The sequence below is a fragment of the Protopterus annectens genome, chromosome 2.part2 (genome assembly GCF_019279795.1).
Source record: "Protopterus annectens isolate FY-2018-M chromosome 2.part2, PAN1.0, whole genome shotgun sequence".
NCBI lineage: Eukaryota > Metazoa > Chordata > Ceratodontiformes > Protopteridae > Protopterus > Protopterus annectens.
Genome location: NC_056730.1, coordinates 570,206,738 through 570,218,776, shown reverse-complemented (window position 1 = coordinate 570,218,776; position 12,039 = coordinate 570,206,738).

Below are 12,039 nucleotides of genomic sequence, written 5' to 3'. Positions count from 1 at the left end.
AGGCTAATGGGATGATACTTTCCAGGGTCAGTAGTGGCATCACCTTTGTGCAAGGGGATGACAATGGCAGTTCTCCACTCTCGTGGAATGAAGCCTGTACTTATTAAGTTGTGGTTGAATAGGGTGCTCAATGGCGAAGCCAGTTCTAGCTAGAGATGGTGCAGAATGCATCCTGGGATACTATCAGGTCCCATGGAAGCTGTGTTGTTTGCCTTGGATAGGGTCTGCAACACTTGATCTACGGAGATCTGAGGTGCGGGACAAGTATCAGGGATGTGAAAAGGGCCTTTGGGAAGACAGGGGGGTGAAGTTTGCACTGAACCTGTCTTCTAGCAGGTTGGCTAAGTCAACAGGATCAGTGTAAGTGATACTGTTAAGTACTAATTCGGAACAAACCTGCTTCCCAAAACATAGAGACTGAATGGCCGAAAAAGGGGACTTGCATATACTAAGTCTGAAATGGCCATTTTATGGAATATTCCCTTTTTTATGTGATATGGCAATCTCAGAGTTGGTACTTTGGGTAGAATGGGTCTCTAGTTTAAATTTTATTTCAAAGGAGATGGCTTTATGATTAGATCTAACAAGTGACAAAGATATGCAAGAGATGGTGAAAGATGTCCCAATTTTAGGAAGGACAGGATCCAGGATGTTGCTTGCACATTAGTGGGGGTGTAAGTTTCCCACTCTGCAGTTGGATAGTTTAGAACACCTAAGAAAATGGTACTGGGTTTGATACTGAGTGATTCCAATTCATATAGATATGTATTGTGGCTGTCTTGGGATATAAAGGTGGTTCTATAGCTAGCTAATCTATGGTGTGGGACATTTCTTATGGTTATTTGGACATGAAGATGCTGAAGTACATTGTGCTGTTTTACCAGCCTTAATGTGTGTCTGTACTGGATGAAGATTGAGACAGTCAACTTTTTTTCTTCTCTTGCACAGTAGCTGGTCTAAATGTGTGAAGATGTTACAGCCTTGCAGCCAGAGTGCTCTCCACCATTTTAAACTCTGTTTCAGTCACTACCGCATAAATGCCACCAGAGTGAGGAGGGCTTGTAGGGAGTGGAGCTCCTTGTTTAGGCTTCTAGCATTAATCTGTAAACCTTCCATATTTTCCCTAGCTTGCTTTGGTCTGCAAGGCTATGGAATGCATCATCATAGAACTCATTAACAGAGACATTGGGAACCTCCAAACCTTGGACCCTACCCAGATTGGTTTTGTTAAGGGCAGATCATGCCTCCTAAACCTGGTGGACTTCTTTGAGACGGTTACCAAGGCATTAGATGAGGGAAAGGAGGTCCACACAGCCTACCTAGACCTTGCAAAGGCTTTCAACACCATTCCCCATTCTAGTATTATAGACAAGCTCACCAGCTTGAACATAAACCCCTATGTCACGAGATGTGTTGCCATCTGGCTCATGGATAGAACCCACATGGTGAGAGTTGCAGGCTCTATGTCTGACTATAAACCGGTTACAAGTGGCATCCCCCAGGGCTCAGTCCTAGGACCCCTCCTGTTCGGTATATACTTCTCAGAGGTACAGGCAAGCATAGGAGGACTATGGCTGACCAAGTTCGCAGACGACTGCAAACTAAGGGCCATAACTGATTCTCTGGCTGATACAGACACCCTTCAGATGGGTCTCACTGAGATGGATACCTGGTGTCAAAATCATGGCCTCAAGCTAAATGCCAAAAAGTGCATAGTCATCCCCTTTGGAAAAAACAAAATACCCGCGAACTACCACATAGGTGGTAGTCCCATAAATACAGAAAATGTAATAAGGGATCTGGGGACCCAAGTAGATAGTAATCTCTCCTTTGATAATCATATTGCCAAGGTGGTTAGAAAATCCTTCTATGTGGCCCACCTAATCACAAAAGGGTTCGCATCTAGAACAAAAGAGGTTATTGTGCCTCTCTACTCATCACTCATTAGACCCATCATAGAATACAACGCCCCATTTGGGATGTATCTTACAAGACACCTGCAACAGCTGGAAAGGCCACAAAAGTACCTCACCAAGAGGATTACTGGCTTCAAACAGATGCCCTATGTAGCCCGACTCAAGAAACTCCAGCTGTACTCAGTTGCATACCGCTTACTCAGAGGTGATCTCTGCCTGACATACAAGGCCATGTCCAACCCAGAATTTATGGACATGCTCCACCTAAAAAACAACAAATCCCAGAGAGCCACACTCTCTAGAGATATAAACCTCACCACACCGATAAATAGGACATGCTGGAGGGATAGATTCCTATCACAGAGACTCCCCATGCTTTGGAACAGGATTCCAATATACATCAGGCAGAGCCCCTCACTAACACTCTTCAAGAGAAACCTTGACGGGTGGATGGGAAACAGAAAATTTACCCCGGAGATCACTGCACTGGCTCTGCTGGAGAGTGGTGCAGGGAACTAATGGCTCTGCTGGACAGTGGCGCAGGGAACTGATGGCTCTGCTGGACAGAGGCACAGGGAACTAATCGAAGGGGGTGGCGAAAGCCAACACATTCTGGATAGGCTTATAAATGCCCTTGGGCAGATAGCCTAGCACTTACCTATGAACCTATGAACCTATGTTGGTAAGATTATCAGGTAGCCATTGCCTAAAAAGACAAAATGGGAGAGGACGATATCTTTACTAATAAAGGAAACCTTAGAGGGGATAGATGCAGGCCATCCCTGGGAAAGTAGAGTGGCCATATGGCTAGTCTATACCTCAGTGGCAGTCACTCTAATTTAAGAAAACGTCATTCTGACTCCATTCACTATCTATTATCAGGAAAAACATGGACACCTGATGAAAGCACTATGAACTGTGGATGAGTGGTGAGGTCCTCAGTCATTGAATGTGTTGTGGAGTAAAAGCTGACAACTGCCTGAATACGGAAAGAAAAGAATTCAAAACAGATGTGAGTGATGAAAATTAAGAGTCACAATGCAGAACTGTGGTGTTATTGACAGAATCGGTGCTTAATGATCACTGACTTATGCATTTTATATGCAACTTGGGTACATCAGAGACTAGTCAGTATTCATCAAGTAGTATCATCAGTGGTGTTTTTAAAACTAGCATTCAGAGGCAAAGCTACATTCAACAAGCTTATAGTCATCAGTGACAGCATGAAAGAAGCAAGGCCCACGTAATTTAGAAGAATGGAATTTCCTAAAATTTAACAAGAGTTTTAATCTGGAAATTGGAACCTGACAAGTATAAGTGACACGGTAAAGCAGAGGAAAATCATCTACTGCAAAACTTGCAAGGCAGTTGCTTTTTGATGCAGGTACAGAAATGTGTGCCTGCACAAAGGACCCAAAGGTGAACAGTCCTTTCAGCTTCTTATGGTACAGTTTATGTTATATGATCGACATAATTAAATGCTGTTGGTGCATACATAAAGCCTTCCTGGGTAGCATTTATCAATAAAGTAAAAGTACTGATCAAGACAGGGAAGGCACATGCAAGTCTACCAGATGAATGGATATATTTTGGTGAAGAAAATGCAAATATGTATATGCATAAATATGAATATTGACCCCAGTTCAAAACTTCATTGTGAGTTTCTATTTCTAATCAAAGACAAATTGAAGTTCCCTTAATGGTGTTGCACTTTTTATGCTACACTATATTTCAGTTAGCATGATAACATGTGTAGTGCCAATTTTAAGGGTGCATTTTATGTAAAGTAATTCAACCTTTTAGCTTAACATTCTGTTATTTTTGGACTTGTACTTTTTCCCTGTCGTGTCAAGCAATGCCTGTAATCAGACCTTCAACCCACCATGCTTTTATAAATGAAATTAAAAACTGTATTTCTTTTCTGGTAGTCAACCATCTATACTTTGTTTCTGAAATTATGTGCTCTCTGCAGTGCTGGACATAATTTTCATTATGGTTAAGGGAATTAAAATAAAAGCATTAACAACTCATTCATCTTTGGAAGAATATTTAAAGTGCATTAAACTGTACTTTATTTAAAAATACAAAATAAGCCCATAGATGAAAATTAGTGTTTATTTTTCACACACAAACACACACACACACACACACACACACACACACACACACACACACATACACACACACACAGTCTCTATACTGCCTCTGACAAGCCTGATGACATCTTGCCAGTCTATCATAGATGCTATATGGACAAATTGGAAGAAAGTCAATTCACTTGTAGCATGCTGGTCTTGTGCTGGCAGTAAATTGAAGCACCTGAATAAAACCCATACAGACACAGGGAAGACATGAAAAGTCCACACAGGTGAAGCCACAACCAAGAACTGAACCAAAACACAAGCTTTGTAAGGTGGACACAATATTCACTGAGACACTGTGCCAGTTATCACTTGCTTTCACATACAAGGTGTCCACACAAAGACAGTGTACAATCCTATCTGATTGTGACAAAAAGTGAAATAAAGTATCTCCTCATAGGTTCATAGGTAGGTACTAGGCTATTGGCCCTAGGGCCTATATAAGCCTAGCCAAATGGTACCCTGGCTTTAGCCAACCAAGAAAATTATTTTCCTGTGCCCCTGTCAAGCAGAGCCACAGAAGTGATCCCTGGAGTAAATTTCCTATCTCCCATCCAATCATCAAGATTTTTCTTGAAGAGTGCTAATGAGGAGCTTTGTTTGATATAGATAGGTAGTTTGTTCCAGAGTATGGGAAGTCTCTGGGACAGGAATCTATCCCTCCAGCATGTTCTGTTTATTGTGGTGACAAGATTTAGGTAACTGGTGCGTGTAGCTCGGAGGCATTGGGATTTCTTTACGTGGAACATGTCCAACAGCTCTGGGTTTGACATAGCTTTGTATGTTAGGCAGATTTCACCTCTGAATAGGCGATATGCGATGGAGTAAAGCTGGAGTTTTTTGAGACGGTCTGCGTAGGGCATCTGTTTGAGGCCAGTAATCCTCTTTGAGAGGTATTTCCGCGACCTTTCCAGTTGTTGGAGATGTCTTGTGAGGTACATACCAAAAGGGGCATTGTACTCTATAATGGGTCTAATGAGTGATGAGTAGAGGGAAACAATGACCTCTTTTTTTCTGGATGAGAAACCTTTTGTGATGAGGTGTGCCACGTAGAAGGATTTCCTGACTACTGTGGCGATGTGATTATCAAAGGAGAGACTACTGTCCACCTGTGTCCCAAGGTCTCTTATCACACTTTCGGTGTTAAGTATACTACCGGCTATGTTGTAGTTCATGGGTACAGAGTTTTTACCAAAGGGGATGACAATGCACTTTTTGGCATTGAGCTTGAGGCCATGGCTTTGACACCAGGCATCTGTCTCAGTGAGGCCTTTTTATAGGATGTCCACGTAGTTAGGAGTTTCGATTATGGCTCCTAGTTTGCAGTCATCTGCAAACTTCATTAGCCAAAGACCTTCTGTGTTAGCCTGTACTTCAGAGAAGTAGATACCAAACAGAAGAGGACCCAGGACTGAACCCTGTTTTACTCTTGTCCCTGGTCTGAAGTCAGATTTGGAGTCTGCTACTTTCACAGTGTGGGTTCTGTCAGTGAGCCAGTTGGCAACCCATCTTGTGACATAGGGATTTATACCTAGTTTAGTGAGTTTTTCTATAATTCCAGAGTTGGGATGGTGTAAAAAGCCTTGGCAAGATCTAGATAGGCTGTGTGAACCACCTTACCCTTGTCTACGACTTTGGTAACTGCTTCAAAGAAGTCTGTCAGGTTTTGGAGACATGATCTGCCTTTTACAAACCCAAACTGGGTGGGATCCAGAGTTTGGAGATTACCGATGTCTTTGTTTATAAGTTCCATGATGATACATTCCATGGCCTTGCAGACCAGGCTTGTCAGGCTAATTGGGCAGTAGTTCCCGGGGTCCATGGTGGCTCCCACCTTGTGGAGTGGGATAACCGTTGCTGTGTGCCATTCAGCAGACAAGTGAGTAAAGTTGAGTGCTGTAGTAATGTGTAGCTTACAATGAGTTCTGAACAAGTGCTAAGCTCAAAGAAACAGATTTGAGTACTGAAATTAGAAAACTGGCTAGTTCTAAGAAACAAAATTAAGCTAGAAGGCTTCCCTCCAACACAGAAAGGATTGGGGGCACAGAAGCTTACAAACAGTCCCATATACAGCAAATCTGTATATGGACTAGACAACTTATAGGAAAGGCAGGAAACAAGCTTAGAATTTTTTTTTTCCGTAAAGTAGAAAGGGGAAAGGAGGAGCAAAAGCTAACTGGGTTGGCCTTCTCAAATGTTCTTCCTGGAAAAGGTAAAATGAGGTAATGACACTAGACTGGGAGGAGTGTCTCAGGTCAAATTTACAGTAGAGGCAGGCAACTGCAAATCCACCAAGTATAAAAACAGGATACCAAGAGGGACGGCAGGTGGGAAACAAATGTCAGAACAAACACAACCAACCACATGCTTAACAATTGTAGAAAATTCTACTTAATACCTCACACACAGTGAGTAAAATAAAAGTGCTATAAATAACTCAGAAATAAGCAAAAAACAGGATAGTTAATGTTATATATCAGAGATTAGTTAGCTCAGAGCCCTTCCTCTGACTTCTTCCGATTAGCTCGGTGTGAAATGGCAGAAGCAGTCACAAGTTAACTTCTTAAGTAACAAAGCTGGAACCTGAAACAACTTTAAGAAAATGCTTGAAAGAACCAATGAAGTGTGTACTCCAAGGCGTAGTCCAGGCAACCCCAGTCAGCCAATGACCACAAACAATTTACTCTCATTGAAATGCTACACTGGCTTTGGCTAAGCTATGATGGCCATGGAAAATGCTACACTACCAACACTACTTAGGTAGAAAAAACTGCAGAAATGTTTAAACAGATAAAAGATCATGGAGACTCTAGAGAATGCTTTTAAATGCAAATAAGTTATATGATACTCTCCTAGAAGGAAATCAGAACATACAAACCCAACCAGATGCTTAACAATTGTAGAAAATTTAACTTAATACCTCACACACGGTAAATAACCAGTATTAGAAGAAGCAAGCCAGGATCCACAAACCAATATTTATTGAGCGCTTTCGTTTTTTGGAATAAAAAAAACTTCATCTCAGTAAGACAATTACAAATGAACAGTGGCTGACCCAACTTATATAGCAATCTTGCTTACAACAAAATGTTAATCAGCAATCAGCTTAAAGGTGTAGTCTCTAAAACTCCAATACAATAAATACTTACCTTGAAATACATAAAATGTATAATATATAAAATACATAATCTGTTAAAAACATGTATGTAAACTCACAGAAAACATTTAATTGTAAATTATATTATATAAATATATAAAAATAAATATAAATATATTATGAACTGCATATTATTCACATACATCCTTCAGCCCTTAGTCTAAGTATAGGGCTGATGGAAATGTTACTATTAAGGCCTGGGTATTCGGTAGCATTAATCCTCATCTGCCACCTTAATTCATAAAACTCTAAAAAGTCATTAACTGGACCCTCCTCATCATCCACTGATACCTGCTCTAAAACTGTGAACTTGAAATCGTGTCTCTCATTGTTCTTAATGTGGACTGCCAGGGCATTTTTGATGTCCTGCTTCCTGATGTCATAGCAGTGCTGATAGACCCTACTTCTAAGGGCATTGATAGTCTTCCTAATGTAAAAACATGGACATAACTGGCAAAGGGCAAGATAAACTACAGATTTGCTACTGCAACAAAATTTCTTCTTATAGAACTATTTCCCATAATTAGGAATATCAATCTGAGTGCACTCCATGATATGTTTACATTGAAGGCAAAATCCACATTTCGACATACCCCCTACTTTGATGTCAATAATATTGTTTCTCTCTAACATGTTTTTGAAGGAAATGTCCTTCTGATAGACAATTTGTGGGGCCTTTCCCACTATTTCAAGATAATCTTGACTGGTTGAAATAAATTCCAGTTATGCTGAATAATCTGGGTAATGTCAATAAATTGTCTGTTAAACTTAAAGATAGATGACCTTTTAAAATCAATTCCTTCCTTAGGTAAACTTTCATTTTGAATAATGCCTTTACCAAGCAGAGGAAAATAATACCCCCTATGCCTTTTATCTATAACTACCTGTAAAATAGGTTTCAAAAATGGTTCAGGGTAGCCTCTTTGCAAAAGCATGTTCTTCAATACTTCAATTTGCTGTAAGAAATCCTCCCATTCAGAAGTCATATGGGCCAAACAAACAGCTTGGCCCTTTACTAAGGATTTCTTCTGGTGTAGTGGATGAAAACTATTGAAATGCAGGAGGGTATTAGAGTAAGTAGGTTTTCTAAGTGTTGTTGTAAAATCTTTTTTATGCTATTTTTTCTTGATGGTAATATCCAAATAGTCTGTTACATCTTTCCCTACTGTATAGGTAAAGTCTAAAAAGTCTGTACTTTGCTTTATATAGGCCATAAAGCTATTAAGCTCTTCCATACTTCCATGTCACAGGATAATGATGTCATCCAAATATCTGCCATAATACTTCCAATATTGAGCATATTGGCTGTTAAAAATTAATTCTAGCTCCCAAAAGGCCAGAATGATATTCGCAAATATAGGGGCACATATAGCCCCCATTGCTACACCCTTACATTGTTTGAAGAGCTGGGCTTCAAATACTATGACATTGGTGTCTAGAACCAATTCCATTAAGGTTTTAATAGTCCTAACAAGCTCATGTCTAATATTGGTATATCTACATAAAAATAGGTAAAACCACTCCACACCCAGTTCATGTGGGATAACAGAGAACAAATCCTTGACATCAATTGTCACAAAAATGAGACCGTCATCATACATGTCCTTATTTATTTTCTTTAGGAAGTCCCATGAATCCTTTAAAACCCAATCACAATTATTTAATGTTGATTTTAATTGAATATCTATAAATTTGGCAATAACATATGTTTTAGATGCCTTTGCATCAACAATAGACCTAAGGAGTGGATTACTTATATCCTTATGTAGCTTTGGCATGCCAAAAATGGTGGGAATTTTAGGAGACTTGACTGCCATGAAGTTATAGTCATCTAAACTAATTTCCCTATTTAACAATAATTCATCTAGAATTACATCAACTTTCCTGTACAGTATGTTTTTTCTCATTCAAACTAATTTCACAATATACATTAATATATAATATACCAAGCATTTTTTCCTACATAGGAATTGATATTCATGATGGCCATACCAGCCCCTTTGTCAGGTTTCATGACTCTGATTGCCTTATTTTTGCATACATCTCTAACTAGTTTACTCTCATATATAGTTAAATTATTGTCCAAATCTGAATACTTTCTCTTGTTTTTAAGAAGCTTACATATGTCATGTTCACACATTCTCTCAAATGTTTGTATTAAAGGGTTCAAGGGGGGGGGTTAAATAAACTAGTCTTTTTACACAGTTCATGATCTATAGAATTAAAAGACATTCCTTTGAATAAAAACTGTAAGTTTAACTTCCTTGTGTAAAGCTTTAAATTAATTAATACTTCATCTAATACTGCATCTCTACATGGGGCAAAAGAAAGCCCTTTATCAAATACATCTGCCAATTTCTGGTCAAAAATAGAGTCAGTATAATTATAAATACTAAAATCACCACAAGTATTTTTTAAAATGTTGCATGTGTCATGAAAGCCTTCACTCACTACTTCATTACATACAAAATGTGCATCAGGAATTAAGTTTGGGGTCATGGGGTTAAGGTCAAATGTTCTAGAACTATCCAAGTCACTAGATACATTTAGTATATTAAATACATTTGATCCATTTAATACATTTCCCCCCTCCCCCTCCCCCTGTGATTCCAGTTGTAATAACCCATACCCCCTCTCTGATTCCTCAGTTGCTTGGACCTCCTCAGAGGGGGATACTCTAAAGGAGCAGGGTGAAATTCATCAAAATTATCATCCCTGTTGATATCAGGGACATGCAGATTATCATTGACAGAATTATTTGTGTAAAATGTCTGTCTATATTGTCCCAGGGGGGATGGGGGGTAGGCTTTCCGTTGGGCATAGTCATTTTCATCTCTCTTTAATTTATTATCCTTCTTCTGTTTAAGGTCACAAATATTATTGTCCACCCTTTTAAAAATATTGAAATAGTCATTTTGTTTAAGTTCAAATAGCAAATCTGAATGTATACTGTCATCAAGAGTCTTTACCTTGGCTGATATGCCAAGTAACTTTCTTTCATTGTCTCTAATAAGACAGTCTAAAAGTTCACAACCATGTTTATTAAATAATTCAAGACGTTCAACATGTAATAGAGAATCTTTGACTAACCCTGTTGGATACTTCCATGTGCGAAGACCCTTTGGAATTTCCTCTCTTCGCTTACACTCCCTTAAGTAGTTGTTTTCTAGCTGTAATTTCCGATATTCCAATACACTTTTTTCAAATTGTTTTAGTTGGTCATTCAACGAGCCATTACCTTCAGGACTTCGTTGTTCTGGGATAGAACTCCATTCATGTTCAGTCTCAAGCCACTGATTTAGTGTGTCTCTTCCATTGTAGGAAGTAGTGGCACCCTGTTGTCAGAACTGGAAGCCATATGTAAATTAACCTCACCCGATGGGTGAGGATGCGATCTGCGTTCTTGCTGCCATTGTGCCGGTGTAATGCCACTAAAACATTCTCTGCCTCATCTCCATGGTCATCCGACCTAACAGGACGTACAGGCAACTCTTGTGTAGGTTGTTGAATCAATCTACCCATTAAGAGTGCTAAATTCTCTACCGTTGAATTCAAAGACTGTAGTGACTGTGCTAATGTTGCAATGGTAGGTGGTTCACTAAGCACTGCTCCTTCCATGCCAAACAACTCACAACGTGTAGAAAAACAGCAAACTAAATAACCAGTATTAGAAGAAGCAAGCCAGGATCCAAGAACCAATATTTATTGAGCACTTTTGTTTTTTGGAATAAAAAAACGTCATCAGAATAACACAATTACAAATGAACAGTGGCTGACCCAACTTATATAGCAATCTTGCTTACAAAAAAATGTTAATTAGCAATCAGCGTAAAGGTGTAGTCTCTAAAACACCATTACAATAAATACATACCTTGAAATACATAAAATGTATAATATATTTATTTATTTATTTATTTATTTATTTATTTATTTATTTACAGTTGTTTAACCAGGATAGTCCATTGGGCCTGAAGAACCCGTTTTCAATGGAGTCCTGGGGAGAAAAGCTCCTCATACAGATTACACAAAGGTTAATATACAAACATAGATTGCATGAAGATTACAGAGGTAAACAAACTAAGATTAATATACACACATAGATTGCATGAAGATTACAGAGGTAAAACAGACTGATCAAAAGTATTTCAATCAAAGTTAATAATGTCAAAAGTATAATTTTTTTTCTCTAGTAGGATTGAGGATAGGTAGTTAGATGCAGTAGGGTATGGAATTGCTAGATACTAGTAAGGAGTTGTATAATAGAAGCAAGCTAGAATTTGTTACCTGGGATTTGAGAGAAGGAAAGGAAAAAGTGTTGAAGTAAAGTGTAGGTTATGAGGAATGGGAGCAGGAGCATTCCCATGTGGAAGTTAGATGAGAGTGGAGTGATTTTTTAAAGGATGGGAGACTAGTAATGGTATGAATAGAGGGGGGAAGGGAGTTCCATAAGCGTGCTAGAGAGTGTGACAGGAGGTATTGTCCTGGGGGGTGGAGGGATCTGTAAACTTCTATAAGGTTTTGATTGTTTGATCTGAGAAGTCTTTGTGTGTGGTGCATTTTAAAGGTAGTGGACAGGAAGGGACAGAGGGATGGCTGGAAAATGAGTTTATGAGCATAGGTGAGCTGAGTATAGGAGAGGTAGTTTGGTAGCTCTAGCCAGTTGAGTTTGTGGAGAGATTCACAGTGATGGGTTGATGATTTGTTGCTAGTGGCGAATCTGGCTATTTTACTGTAACAAGAGGACAGTTTGGTTTTGAAAAATGATTGTAGGTTTGTTAGAAGAGGGGCTCCATAGAGAAGGGAGGGTAAGAGAAATGTAGTAGAG